The sequence below is a fragment of the Mus caroli genome, chromosome 10, assembly GCF_900094665.2.
Source record: "Mus caroli chromosome 10, CAROLI_EIJ_v1.1, whole genome shotgun sequence".
Classification (NCBI taxonomy): domain Eukaryota; kingdom Metazoa; phylum Chordata; class Mammalia; order Rodentia; family Muridae; genus Mus; species Mus caroli.
Window position 1 is genome coordinate 1,689,957 of NC_034579.1, and position 15,534 is coordinate 1,705,490.

At 40.9% G+C, this 15,534-nt stretch overlaps 1 protein-coding gene across 7 annotated transcripts in view; it reads left to right on the forward strand.

Annotated features, from left to right (window-relative positions):
• Esr1 (estrogen receptor 1) overlaps positions 1-15,534 on the forward strand; it is a 366,602-nt gene that overhangs the window by 329,429 nt on the left and 21,639 nt on the right. The window lies entirely within an intron of this gene.

Here is a 15,534-nt window from a genome sequence, read left to right on the forward strand (position 1 = left end):
CATGGAGATTTCCATCTCTCCTCTCCTCTTCTCTACCCTCCCCTCACCTCCCCTCCCTCTTTTTTCCTTTGTAGTGAAGTTAGCTGTTAGGTCCTCCATATAGGAACTATGGCTCATCCTTAATTAGCACTCTCACCCTTCCAGCCACTCTAAGTGCCATCCATCTAGCTCTGCAAACCACAGGCTCACTAAGCTCAACCCCCTTGTCTGCTGCATAGCAGATGCACTTAACCAGGGACCTTTGTCCTGAAGCCCCAGTTTCTTGTATCTCAGTGTCACCCTCAAGTAGAAATCACATGTCTTCTCAAGTCTTGGCCTGATTCAGTTCCTCACCCCACCATGTCTCAGATTTCTTAGGACAGAGCGACAGCATGGTCACAGTGAGTATCAGTTCTCTTTCCACAAGTCTGTCTCCTCCTGTCGATCCCAAGACCCTTCCCATCTCACCCGAATGACAATTTTCCACTCCGGTTCCTCAAGGACTCTAGATAGCCCTATTCCTCAATAGTTATCATGGCAATCATCTTCCCTTATCAGCCGAGAAATGGAAATTGGTACTATTACACTAGGCAAGGCCTGAATTGGGGAGTGAAGTTCCATGAAATAATAATATGAGGCGATAGGCACTCAGGAAGTGATTATACTCCATTCAAGTTTCTAGTCCCACTCACACGCATTGTGCGTCTTCATTTGAGTCATTTGTCCTGCATGTTGAAGGGTCCAGATCCCACAATGGCTCTTTATTGGATGTCAGTTCTGGGAGTAGAGCCACTCGCTTACACAGCGCCAGGTCCCGATCCCATTCCTTCTTCAGTGGAGGACTGGCAAGTGTGGAGAGCCTGCATGTGGGCAATCTGTTAACTTCAGGGACAGCATGTTTAACAAGTGTTGGAAACTTTTTATATTATTATTATTATTATTATTATTATTATTATTATTATTATTATTATCCCCACTCTAACTAGACGAGAATAACCCAGACAGGAAGTGAGAGTTGTAAAATGAGCATGGCAAATACTTGTAGACATGAAAACTGTGATCCACATATCCGTATAGCTTTTCCTGAGGTTTTGTATTTTTCTGTTCTTACAACAGCATGGGTATATTTTTTAATATTATGCAAAAAATTAAAAGCACAATGCTAGATTTGTGGGCTCTGAATTTTTACAACCCATTGAATTTCTCACTGCAGAACTGGGTTCCCAGCTCACTCTTTGTGATGTTAGATAGGCCTTCACACACTGTCTTTGTCCCTTCTGTCTGTCCCTGAAGCTCTAGGCTATGCTTAATTCTTAAAGGGGTGGGCCACTGTTTGGAAATAAAAGGCTCCGCATACTGCAGAGTTGATACTTGTATTTTCGTGTGATGATGGATAGCAGCTTGTCTGTGCCATCAAGAACAGTAGTGCCGGCTCGTGAGAGCTGTAATAAAAACAGAAGCAGCTGACCAGCCCGAACAGACAAAACCACTCTCCTCACCACAAAAGTGAGCTGTGCTCTGGAAAGACGGGTCTGTGCCTCATACAGTTCCTAGTGTCTGCTATTGTTCGTGGAAAAGCAGAGAGAAAGGATGAGACACAATGGGCCAGTACTAGGAAATAAAGAGAAATAAAAGTACAATAAAAAGAAATCTGCCCAACACACACACATGCACATGAGCACACACACACATGAACACACATGGACACACACACACATACAACTGAAGGAGGTCCAGGTGTTTCTAAACCCTTAACCAACTCACTACTTTTGAGCTGAGACAACTCCTGACTTATCTTGAGACAAAGCCACACAGGCTGGGATTCAGGAAACCTGGTTAGCAGATCCCAGGCTTTCCTTGACTAAGCCTGGGGGCTGGAAAGAAGCTCACATTTCAATCTGAGTCTCTGAAGGTCAGTTCTGAGAAAGTTGCTCATAGTGACCTTGGTTTTGAGGCAGAATCAAGAGAAATGAAGGGTTTCTTTGAGGGCCTACGGAGAATGTCTTTTTAGAAGCCACAAGAGGATCTCCAAAGGTCAAAATTTCCCCAAATGATCTCTTCACAACTGTTTAGAAGGTGTTTAACACAATTTCTGTGTGAGTTGGAATGATTTATTTGCTTACCAAAACTCAAGATCATCTACAGGACAACCACAGTCTACATCAAAGAAGAGAGGTGGTCTTGGTTAATCTAGACAGGCCTTAGTAAAAAAATAAAAAAATAAAAAATCAACAACAGCTTCAAGGCTTTCTGAGAAGTAGCTGGAGGAAGTCCAAGAGGAGGCCTAGGAGAAGAGGAACAGATGCCATCAGTGCAGGGGTCTGAGGAGGAGTGAAACTGAGGGGAGGGGAGGGCATTCCAGCAGCAGGAGGATGCTGAGGAGCCTGGGCCAGACCTGGCCACGTTCTTTCTCCTGTCCAGGCGAACCTCAGTTCTTCTTCAAGATCATTCAGACACTCCTACTTCCTGGAGACCAGCTCCCTAGCTAATCCTCCTTCTCTTGACTGTTTGGCTTCTTAGTAGCACATGATTTAGCATTTGAAGAGCCCATTGATTTTAATATTTTTACTCAAAAAATTTCACTCGTTTCTTTAGTAATTCTATATTTATTTCAGTCTCACTAGGATCTTTATGCCAAACATATCCAAATGAATGTTCTGATGTGTGTGAGTGTGTGTCTTCCTTCCTTCCTCCCTCCCTCCCTCCCTCCCTCCCTCCCTCCCTCTCTCTCTCTCTCTCTCTCTCTCTCTCTCTTTCTTTCTTTCTTTCTTTCTTTCTTTCTTTCTTTCTTTCTCACTCTCTTTCTCTCTCTCTTTCTTCCCTTATTTCTTCCTTTAACTGGAATCATTCTTTCTTTAGATGTGTATTTCCCAATTTCCCAAAGTGGTTCATTGTTCATTTTGTGTTTCTCATGGTCTTGGGACCACATACTGTCAGTAGACATTGCTTCATTAATAGAAGCTTTTGCTGGACATTGCTGGGGGATGGGTTGGAAAAGCTTCATCTTGCAGGTCACTCTGAAGTACCTGCCTTCCCTGTGGATTTTCTCAGCACGTTGCTTTATATTGACATCAGCAGATCACAGAGCAGGGGTAGCCTCAGGCAATGAAAGCTGTCCTTGTCAAAGATGAGAGTTGAGTAGACCTCAACTTTGCATAACACTGTGTTTTAGTTTAAAGCCCACCACAAAGGCCCCCAAAGAAGTGGGGGAGACTCAAGGCTTATAGTAACAGGGACTGTTGTAGCTACCTGCAGACTCTGTTAATGACACTGCTTGTTTATGTGTTAGAAGGACCTTGGCCATGTGGTATGACCTTATGTTGACAGTCACTGCTCGGTGCTTGCTCCTTTATTGTCTTCTTAGTTTTATGCTTCTTCCAAATCCACTCCAAGGCAGAATACTCCTTTGTCACTGAGTGTTCCCCAAGCCTCAGGAAATTCATGTATTGAAGCTCTGAGTATACACCTTTATCACCTCTCAGGAATGTGCAGCTTAACCTTCAAGTCAACTTGACAAAGATATCTATCCTTTTAGAACCACCTCTTTTCTTACAGGTGTGTGTGTGCCCCCCCCCCCCACACGCACACCTACAATTCTGTATATTGTATCCTTGAGAGCCTCTCTCACTTCTGTCTCTGCTAACTTATGCAGTGAAGCTCGGAAAGCTTCTCCAGTTCCTAGTTCTAGCTCTCTGCGCTGTTTTACTCCCAACCCTCTCTCTTCCGACTCTGACCCACAGGCTAATTCTAGCTACCCAGTAGTCTCAGTACAGCAAGCCCAGCAGGCTTTTTGGTTGTTCCTGGAAGGTCTTAATGCTGCTGTTGAAACTTGACACCTGTGATTATGTCTTCATCCCAAGCTCAAAGTCCAATAATATTTGTCTTCCTGTGGATGGGATAATGAAACCGAGCAAGGGCTGAAACACACAGACAACTAAAAACCCGAGGGAGAAAAAGATATTCTGGAAACCAAATGCCAAAATCTCTAACTGTATGACCTTGGTGCTCATTGAGGGAGACCATCCATGTTACACATTCATTCTAAGAGCATGGCAGCTCTCTTCTGCTACCCAGTTCTGTTTTGTTAATATGTGTGTCTTGTTTTCCCAATGCCCTCATGAAAAGCACATGAAGCTGAAGCTGATGAAAACCTGTTTGCTTTTGCTCCATCTCTGAGTGGCTGCATTTGAGTTAGAGGGCCATTTATTTCATGATGAATTATAACAAGTTTCCAGCACAGAGAGTGTTCCTCCAACCACCAACCCTCTCACTCTGGCTTATTTGTACTCTGTATTGTTAGACAGCTACTTGGGAGCATTTAGATGTTCAAGTTGAGAAATGAAACAATGATTCAGAGATGCTCTATATCTAGATAAAAGAACATTAACAGTTATATGACTTGAGACATCAAGGATTCATTAAGTCTCTGCCATTGAAGGTTTCTGACAAGAGCAGGCCTTGGAAATCAGAAATGAACACAATGTCGCAACATCAGACAGTATTCTCTTTTGACTTTATGTGTGTGTGTGATGCCAGTGTCCTTTCCACAGAGTCTGCTCATTGTCATTTTGAGATGAATGGCACTTCACAGTTGCCAAGTGGTTCGCTGTTGGTCCCTCTGACTGAATTCTGTAGGCAGACAAGTCCACCAAACTTCTGGAGTCTTTCTATTGTCATGACTTCTGATACAACCTTAAACCTCTTGGGTGATAATGGTTTTCCTGCCAGTGTCCTGTGACCTGATCTCTGTATTCAGAAAGGTCTAGAATTTGGAGAATGAACTCTGCTATTTACTTGATGGATGGAGATCCTAGATAAGCTACTTCCATAACTCTAATGGGCACACTAGTACCAAGTGAGCCCAAGGCCTCAGAACTGCCATAGCTACTGAAAGAATGTCCATACAGAGAGTGCAGCGCCTTACATGTAGACACAAGTGAACACTAGTATGTTTCCTCCATAGCTTTCAAACACAATCACCTTCCCTTGAGTCCTTATTAAAAAAAAATCCCTCTTAGCAGAAGAAATAATAGTAACTATTATTATAGAATAAATTCACAACAGAACATCCAAGGCAGGTTCTCATCCCTGCCACTCACAGTGAAGGATCCACCCACACAATAAACACACTCTCGAGAGTAGACCGTATATATGTCTGAGTTGGTGGCTCAGACACTGTGCATTCTGTCAAAGGTCTCAGAGCTCCCAAGAACTCGGATAGGTGACTGTATGAATTATTTTTCTCATTGTTGTGACAAACCCAAAAGAAGTGAAGGTTTACTGTAGTTCACAGGCTAAGGGTGACATTGGGACAGGAAAGCCATGACAGCAGTAGCAAGAGGAAGCAGGCCACATTGTTGCCACCACAGTTAGGAATCACTGATGGATGAATGTCGATGCTCAGTGTGCCTTCTCCTCAGCCTGTGGGAGGCTGCGACTCAGACTCAGTGCAGGTCTTCCAGTCTTCCGTCTTCACTTAAACATTTTTGGAAACATCCTCAGAGACAAATGTAGAGTTAGGATGATTCTGCGACAATTCAAAATCGAATCAAGTTGATAATGAAGAATAATGGTCATGCCATTCTAAGCTCTCATAGCCTTCAGAGAATAACACAGAGAGTTCTGGCTTTCAATATGACATGTTAAAATTTTATTCCATTAGGAGGTAATAAGATGGGGAAAGTCAATTTGACTGTGGTATGCACAGGTGGGGCTTTTGAAAGGTGACTGGGACTAGATAAAGCCATCAGGATGGCACCCTATAATTAAATACTGGTAGCTTTATAAAAAGGAAAGACAGGATTCAGAGTATACACACAGGTCACACGTCACACCTCTTGCCATACAATGCCATGCACTATGTTGGGTCCTGCCAGCATGTAAAGCATCACTGTATATAACCTCTAAAACCTTGGATCAGAACTTGGAGGCATAACAGAACTTCTGTCTTTATAGTTTATCCACTCCATGCTATTATGGTATTAGCAACAGAAAATGAATCGACAGACACTCGGTACCAATCAGTGAGTCTGTTAATGAGCTGTTCCTCAAAATATGGGAACAACTTTGGGACAGAGTCAGGAGCAGAACATGGAAGAATTAGGAAAATCAAGTAAGGGGAACATAATGGTCTATTTTAGGAAGACTAGGAGGTTAGACAATTATAAGGAGTATATAAGAGAAAAGGCTAGCCTTGTTATACTATTGGAAGATCTTCACTGTGTTATGCCCAGGCCCTAAGACTGTATGGAAGGCCAAAGATAAAAGGTGACTGGCCAGATTAATGGTGGAGATTTTATAAATATTAAAACCATCTAATTTTCAAATTTTTACTTTTATTTTTAATTATACATATATGTGTATGCATGTGTATATATATATATATATATATATATATATATATATATATATATAACCCATAGAGTCCAGAAGAGGATATAAGATCTCATGAATCTGGAGTCATATGAAGTTATGGACTACTTGACACAGGTGCTGGGAATCAAACCAGGCTCTTCTGCAAAAGCAGTACTTGTTCTTAGTTGTTGAGCCATCTCTCCAACCCCTTCCTGCCATGTTTGTATAGGGACAAAAACACCTGTTTCTATATTGACTATCATTATAGTTAATAGTGAGATTTAGAAACCAAATCAAGTAAAATAGAACTATCTGGAAATGGCTAGAGAAAAAGTGAAGAGCACAGGACTAGAGAGCATAAAGCCTACCCCTCACGAAAGATCTGTGCATGCCTTAGTTGTGACTGTGCTAATTAGCCAGATCATGCAAAGAGGTTCTTAGAGAAACTCAGAGCAAATTTGTGTCCAACTACAAGAGCAAATTTGTGTCAAAGGCTTAGCACTTGCGTGCTATACATGACTGGATACCCTGAAAATCTTTGTGATTGTATCCCTTGTTTTTTATTTATAGTGTGGTCTCTGGCCACTATGACTGTGGTTCAAACAGGTCTGTGCCAGTGGCAGATCCTGGTGTCAGATCCATTGTCGTGGTTTTTCAGGTGTGCTGAATACAAGAGGTATGCAGTCATAGCGGTTTCTACCAAGACATCTAAGAAAAGTCCGAGAGGCCAAGCAGAAGTTTACTATTGGCTAAGCTACTGCTCACTGTCCCTGGTAAAGCAATGCCTAGTGGAACTAGGGAGTATAGCTTCATCAAGAACCCCAGAAAGGAAGAACCATCAACAACGTGCAACACTCACAAAGAGTGTAAAAAGTCAACCTGAAAGAGTTACCATGTGGCTTGTGACCCACAATCATATGAACATATGTACCCAAGGCCTTGGGATACCATAGTAGCACACAGACTCTAGACACAAATCTCTGGGTCTAATGTCTGCTCTGCTGGGTTTGGGTCTTGGTTTGAGCTGTGATCTCCTTTTCATTTTCCTGTCTTTTCCTTTTGCGGCAGCAAGGGCTGCTCAGGGTCTTGTGCTTCTCTCGTCACTGAGCATTGCTCCTACCTCAAAAGCCTTATTATCTAGTAAAATGGGCAGATGTGTCAGGAAAATAATGTTTTAAAAAATAAATAACAAAACTTTCGATAGTTAAAGAGCATACAGTTTGTAAGAAGAACATGAAACTACCCTTGAAGGTTACCAACTTTGTTGATGTCTTGAGGCATCATATTGTGGGGTCATGAAAGGGCTCAGAGCAAGGAACTGCAGTCCCAAGTTCAAAGTTTCTTCCTTACACTTCTTAGTTGTACAACTTTAAACAAGTTGCTTAACTGTTTTGCGCTCAGTTCCCCTGTCCATGAAGTGAACATTGTAATCTGTTTACCTTGTACAATTAATTAATTAGTTCATTTCTTGGTTAATTATCAATTAATCAGTCAATTGAACAGTGCAGCTTAGCTCAATATAATAAAATAATACCAATTTCAATAATGGCAATTGAAACTAACAATTGCTGTTAGATAAGATTGTCTTTTTCTTCTATATTGCAGATAAGTATTTTCACAGATAGTCATGTTACTTACAGCCAGGGGTGCATCTGTGAAATAGTTTTATAGGTCATTTCAGTGTTGTGTGCACACTCCAAAGTGCTGCTATGCTGTCTTTAAAGTTACAGACCCAGTGCCTGGGATGGTGTCTTGATGGAATTAAAAGATGGCAATCATGAGACATTTCAGTCTCTGCCAGAATACCATAGGGTATGACTAAGTTTTTTTTCAAACACAATGCTTGGAATACATTCTAAACCAACAATAAAAATAAGAGTCTAATGATCCCTAAACTAAAAATAGATTTCCATGTTCACTGTCCTGAGTGAATATAATATAATAATATAATATAATATAATATAATATAATATAATATAATATAATATAATATAATATATATAATTATATGTGTTGCACTTTTCTACAGATGGCTGTGATAAGGTCTGATCCAAGAAATCCCAGCACAAACTTCAGAGTAATACATTGTGCCCCAACACTGGGGTAGATGGTGTCACTGAGTGATAAGAAATGTTTAGCTCTAGAGTAGACCCATGGGACAACTGCATAAAATGTGGCCCATCACAGAAGTGCCATCAGAAGAAAGTAGAACTTAATCTATTTTAATCATATTATGCATGTCTATTTTTTCCCAATGGCATTTGATTAATGATGGAGTCAATGAATTTTATTTTATAAACCATTGAAAGCATTTTTTCTTTCTTGACTCTATAAGTGATGCTTATTTTGCACTTCAGAAAAAGACTTACATATTTGTATATTTTATGTATACTAGTACTTTTGTCTACACACCAGACATGGGTACACCTACACACCAGAAGATGGCATCAAGTGGTTGTGAGCTGGCATGTGGGTGTTGGGAATTGAACTCAGGACCTTTGGAAGATCAGTAAGTGCCATTGAACACCAAGCCATCTCTCCAACCCTGCTCATTTTTCACTTTTAATGAATCACATCCCAACTTTAGTTGTTAGTTTTCACATTTTAGTAGAAGTACATTTGTTGTGGGACTGAGGTATGGTGGTTTGTAAAGCTATTGGTACATGTTGACTTCTGCTCCACCAACACCATATCACACTGTTAGCAATGACTGTGAAAGATGCCCACACACATGAGCCACTGTGTCCTGTGGACCATGAGGCTGGTGATAGAAGTTGCTGGAATGAGTAGGGATCTGATGGTTTCCTTTTGCCCACACCCTGCTGGTGTTCTTAAATACCCACAGTCCAGGATTCTGCACATGTACTATATAAATGTTTCCTTTGGAAGCCAACACTCACCAGAATTAGATTCTATAGGTAGGTGCTATGTAGCTTTATATTGTGCACAGATACCATGACAGTGAACTCCCCTTGCATGCTCTCAGGGATACCTGTTACATTCTACCACTGATTTAAAAATAAAGCATTATTTTAAAAGAACAAGACAAGTTATTGAAGAATTCAATCACAGCATGTTAAGTGACTCTTTTAGAGTTAAAGGACAGGGCTCCTGCTAGTGACTTTGCTAGCACTTGATTCTGAGATTTTTGGGGTTGGACAGTCTATGTCCTAGTGTCTGATGAAATTAGAAGAAGCAGTATGACACATGACTTTACCTTCAATCCAGCTGCATGTTTCACTCAAAAACTGGGGGCTGATAGTTCAAGCTGTGCCCTACCCAATATCAATGAGCACCTATGGATCAAGAGATGTATGCATCTTAGTTACCTGCAGACAGACCTAGACGTGGCTCTGAGTCATGGACAGGAGTGTCAGGCAGAATCTCACTGTTTTCATGGACAACAGTGATGAGTGACATCAAAATGTCAAATTATTTTTCACTGTGTCAGGTGAAACACTGGCCCTTCCTGCCAGAATGAAGGGCAGTATGAATTACGGAGTTAGTTGAGCCTCTGTGTTCTGTGAAAGCAAGACACATAGAACCTTCTAGAGAAATTGTGGTCTTCTGGTATTGTCAGGCTTTAAGGCTCATTTATCATTGTAGTTACCTCTATAGATAAGTTTAGCTTGGTGGCACATCAGGGTTCTTTCCCGCTAAGGAAACCACTGGGTAAATTTTCAGTGACACATCGGTAAACTTAGTTTCCTGCTGAAACCACAACCATGGAAAGTCTCAGAAACAGGAACTACCTTAGATATACTGGAAATATTATGAGAAAATTAATAAGTAATGTCTTCATAACAATCTCTGGATCCTTTGAAGGGTCCATTCACCAGGTGTATTTCTCACTCAACAACCTGGGTATTGACAGCCTGAAATAACAGGAATAAGAGGCACTTTCTGTATTTTTAAAAGCATTTTCATTTTTTAACTGGTTTGCAAAAGTTATGAGCACCCAGTGCTTGGAACTTGGAAAATACAGAATAAATACTGAGAAAAAAACCATCTCTCAGAGCATCCCAAATTCATCCCATGAAAGTAATCACTGTTAACATTTTGGTGAAAGTCTCTATCTAGTTAAAAAGACTCATAGAAGCTGAGCATAGTGGCACACACCTTTAATCCCAGCACTCAGGAGGCAGAGGCAGGTGGNCTGAGTTCAAGGCCAGCCTGGTCTACAGAGTGAGTTCCAGGACAGCCAGGGCTACACAAAGGAAACCCTGTCTCAAAAAAAAAAAAAAAAAAAAAGAAAGAAAGAAAAGAAACAAAACAAAACAAAAAGAGACTCACAGAGGACCTCCTGTCATTTCAAGTCTTTTTGGCCACACTATCCTCTGACTTTTTTCAAAAGGCAGAATTGCTCCTAAATTGCTCCTAATGTTTTGTCAGTATGAAAATTAGTCTAGAGATCTCAAATGTCCAAGAAGATGAGCCTGCTGGCCATCATTTCTAGTTTTCCTGCAAACCTTAGAGCTAAGAAACCCTTAGTGTAGTGTTTGAGTGCCGAGTGAGAGGTAAGGGGAGTCCGGATTGGAGCTCAGGCTGTGACACTTATTTAGCCGCTGGGTGAGGAACCATTTGCCTGTCTGGAAACACCCCTGGCATTTGGAAGCCCTGGCGCTTCAACCTCCTACAGCCCTACAATTAAAACGCAATTTGCGTTCATTTTCCTTTTTGGATGTTTTGCTTTTACGGGGACGAGAGGAGTGGTTCAGTCGGTGAGGTACTTGAGAATTTGAATCTGGTCTCCAGCAACTGTGTATAATGTACAACAGTGAACAATTGTAGTCCCAACCCTAGGAAAGAGGGGGCAAGAGGGTCTCTGAGATTCCTGGTGACCCACTGGAGCTGCAGGGTTAGTGACAGAACCTGTCTTAGTTTCTTGAGGTTGAGAATAATTGAGAAAGACACCAGAAGTTAACATCTAGCTTCCACCTACAAACATACCTACATGCACATGACCCTCCCCTCCACACACTCACACAAACATACACAAACTCCTAATTGCATAGGCACAAAGTTACTTTCACTACTTAACAGACTTCACATCTGGGTACAGTATTTTTATTATTTCCTAGAGAATTTCGTACACTCTATCTCCTTTCTCAGTTCCTCTCAGATCAATTCCCTCCCTCCTCTTTGTGTCCTCTTGTTACTTCAATTTAGAAGAAACTGTCTTTCAGCAGCTATGAAAAAGAGCACCTCTGGCTCTTACAGTCTTTGCCCCATTATTTCGCAATGTTTCCAGAGCCTATGTGCAGGGGTTGTGTTATAAGCATATTAATTGGGGGCAAAATCTGATTTTTATAATGATCTCCATCTACTGTAAAAGAAACTGCTCTGTGCCCCATTTTTAATGGAATTATTTGATATTCTGGAGTCCACCTTCTTGAGCTCTTTATATATTGGATATTAGTCCTCTATCTGATTTAGGATTGGTAAAGATCCTTTCCCAATCTGTTGGTGGCCTTTTTGTCTTGTTGACAGTGTCTTTTGCCTTACAGAAGCTTTGCAATTTTATGAGGTCCCATTTGTCTATTCTACATCTTACAGCACAAGCCATTGCTGTTCTATTCAGGAATTTTTCCCCTGTGCCCATATTTTTGAGGCTTTTCCCTACTTTCTCCTCTATAAGTTTCAGTGTCTCTGGTTTTATGTGGAGTTCCTTGATCCACTTAGACTTGACTTTAGTACAAGGAGATAAGAATAGATCAATTCACATTCTTCTACATGATAACCGCCAGTTGTGCCAGCACCATTTGTTGAAAATGCTGTCTTTTTTCCACTGGATGGTTTTAGCTCCCTTGTCAAAGATCAAGTGACCATAGGTGTGTGGGTTCATTTCTGGGTCTCTGCTTGTGGACGTTGTACATCGTGGTGCGCACTAGGCTCCGCACCACGATGTACAACGTCCACAAGCAGTAGCAAATGAATGGAACTAGGAAATATCATCCTGGTTGAGGTAACCCAATCATAAAAGAACTCACATGATATGCACTCACCGATAAGTGGATATTAGCCCAGAAACTTAGAATACCCAAGATACAATTTGCAAAACACATGAAACTCAAGAAGAAAGAAGACCAAAGTGTGGACACTTATCTCCTTCTTAGAATTGGGAACAAAACACCCCTGGAAGGAGTTACAGAGACAAAGTTTGCAGCTGAGATGAAAGGATGGACCATCCAGAGACTGCCCCACCTGAGGATCCATCCCACAATCAGCCACCAAACGCAGACACTATTGCATACGCCAGCAAGATTTTGCTGAAAGGATCTTGATATAGCTATCTCTTGTGAGGTGCCTGGCAAACACAGAAGTAGATGCTCACAGTCAGCTATTGGTTGGAACACAGAGCCCCCAATAGAGGAGCTAGAGGAAGTACCCAAGGAGCTGAAGGGGTCTGCAACCCCATAGGTGGAACAACAACAGAACTAACCAGTACCCCCAGAGCTCATGTCTCTAGCTGCATATGTAGCAGAAGATGGCCTAGTCAGCCATCATTGGTCTTGAAAACTTTATATGCCCCAGTACAGGGGAATACCAGGGCCAAGAAGTGGGAGTGGAAGGGTAGGAGAGTCAGGTGACGAGGGGGTGGTGGCGAGGTTATAGGAGACTTTCGGGATAGCATTTGAAATGTACATAAAGAAAATACCTAATTAAAAACTGGGGAAAAAAAGGAAACTGCTTTGATGAGGGGTGAGAGTTACACTTATCTGTGGGTTTAAGGACAGGTATTTAGAATGCAGTTAGACTTTGTACTGGCTTAGGAAACTACCGTAGTGGGTTTTCTTCTGGATTCCATGGCTTTGCCAGTCACAGGCAGATGGTAAAACCAACAGTGTCAGTCATGGATTCCCTCCCAGTGACTGGACTGTAAGTCCAATTAAATGGCTGTTGGTTACCCCCAAGATATGAGCCCATTATTATACCTCATGGGGTTTTCCAGCATCCTCACTGTTACCTGTACCTCTCTGTTACTTCTCTCTCTGCATCACCATCCCACCTCCATATCCACAAAAGTCTCCTCCACATTTTACCTATTCCACCTTCATAGTAGTTATGCCCTAATAATTTTTTAGGACAGATTTGGCATAAACACAGAGACACACATGCACACAGACAGACACATAGACACACAAACACATATGGGTACAGAAACACACATACACAGACACACACAGGCACACCAAATACACACAGATGCACATGCACTTACACACACACACAGACATACAGAGATACACACATACACATGCACAGACACACACATGCACACACACAAACACTCTCATACACACAAATGCACACACACACACACACACACAATGTGTGGCAAGTAAAGACTATTCCCAGATATCTTCTGCCTCCCCACCCTTTTCTATTGTCCCTAACAATAAGCATCTTGTATCAGTGGTGCATTTTAACAACAAAGCCTTCAATGATGCATCATTATCATCCCAAGACTGTGGAGGACATTTATGTTTTATACTGTATGGCTTTTAGTAAATGTTTCTTATTATTATACAGAAATTCTCTAATCTCCTCCTCTTCTGCACCCTCCCCCTCTCCCTATTTGTCCTGTCATTGTAGCTTTGTTTTGTTCAGGATGTCTTGTGTTTGGACTACTATGGTGTGTCACCTTTTCACACTGCCTTCTTCTGTTCTGTATTGGTCACTTCAGGTCCTTACAATGCCTTTTCATCACTTAGTACCTCATGTTTTGTTATCTGTGAATAATATTCCATTGTCCGGATATACCAGTGTTTGTCTATTCTTTATTTAAAGAAAAGCTTGGTTGCTTGTGAGTTGCCATAATTGTGGATGAAGCTGCCATAAATCTGTTTGCAAAATATTGTGTGTGGACATAAATTTCTATTTCCTTTGTGAACACTAAGATGAGGGACTACTGGATCCTTTGGTAAGAGGTTGTTCCATTTTGTTAGGACTGCCCAAACATCTTCCGAAGTGAGCAGTAACATTTCACAGCACCATTGAAGGATATGTGTTCCTGTTGCTCCACATCCTTGTCAGCACTTCCTATTGTCAATACTCTGGGGGTTGCTCATCCTGAGATATATTTTATTATGGTTTTAATTTATAATTTCCTAAACTCATATGATACTAAACATATTTTTTATAGGCCTGGTTGGTACCTGTAGTTCTTCTTTGGTGAGATGTATGTTATATTTTTCATTCATTCTTAAATTAGGTGATTGTTTTTGTGGTTGAGTTTGAACATCTTTTTTATATATTTTGGAGAATAGTCCTTCATTAGATGTGTCTTTTGCGAATATTTTTCTCTATCTAAGACTTGTCTTCTCAGATTTTGGAGTCTGGCAATTTTTATCCTTCCTTCTGCTGAAGCCAAGTTGTCTAGAAGTGTCTCAAGGCTACCTGAGATTGGCAGACAAACTCAGTGTGCAGGGGTGCTGGTCTTTCCCTGGTGGTGTTCCTGCCTTTATCAAGGTAGAATAACTCAACAGAGTTTAAATGTGAGGGTTTCACATGAGGCTAACTTTATCTGTCTGTCTGTCTGTCTGCATGTCTGTCTGTCTGTCTCTATCTTCCATCTATCTATCTATCTATCTATCTATCTATCTATCTATCTATCTATCTATCTGTTGATCTAAATATTTATCATCTATCTACATATGTATGTATGTATGTATGTATGTATGTATGTATGTATGTATCTATCTATCTATCTATCTATTGTCTATCTAACTAACTACTTATCTATCATCTAATCCTATATATCTCTGTCTGCCTGTCTATAGATATAGTCATATGGGGCTTTTTTGATTCTTTAAATAATTTCTAAACCATCAGATTAATTAATTTTAAATAGTTTTTTCTCTAGAATTTCATGCATATTTTCAGCAATATGTGATCATATCTTTCCTCTTAATTGCTGCCCACATTCCCCTCAACCCAACCACCTTTAAACTTCCTCTTCTCTTCCTCTTCCTTCTCTTCTTCCTTCTCTTTTTTCTCCTCCCTCATCTCATCTTCCTCCTCCTTCCTGCTTCTCTTATTGCTGCTAATTCCCTAAGCCCAGTTAGTGCTGCTCAAATGGTTCCATAACCAACTAACTGACCATAAGACATCTTTTAAACACACAATTCTGAAATTCCACACCTCCATATATGGAATGTAATGTTAGCTTTATTCTCTTTAAGAAAACTTAAAATAAGC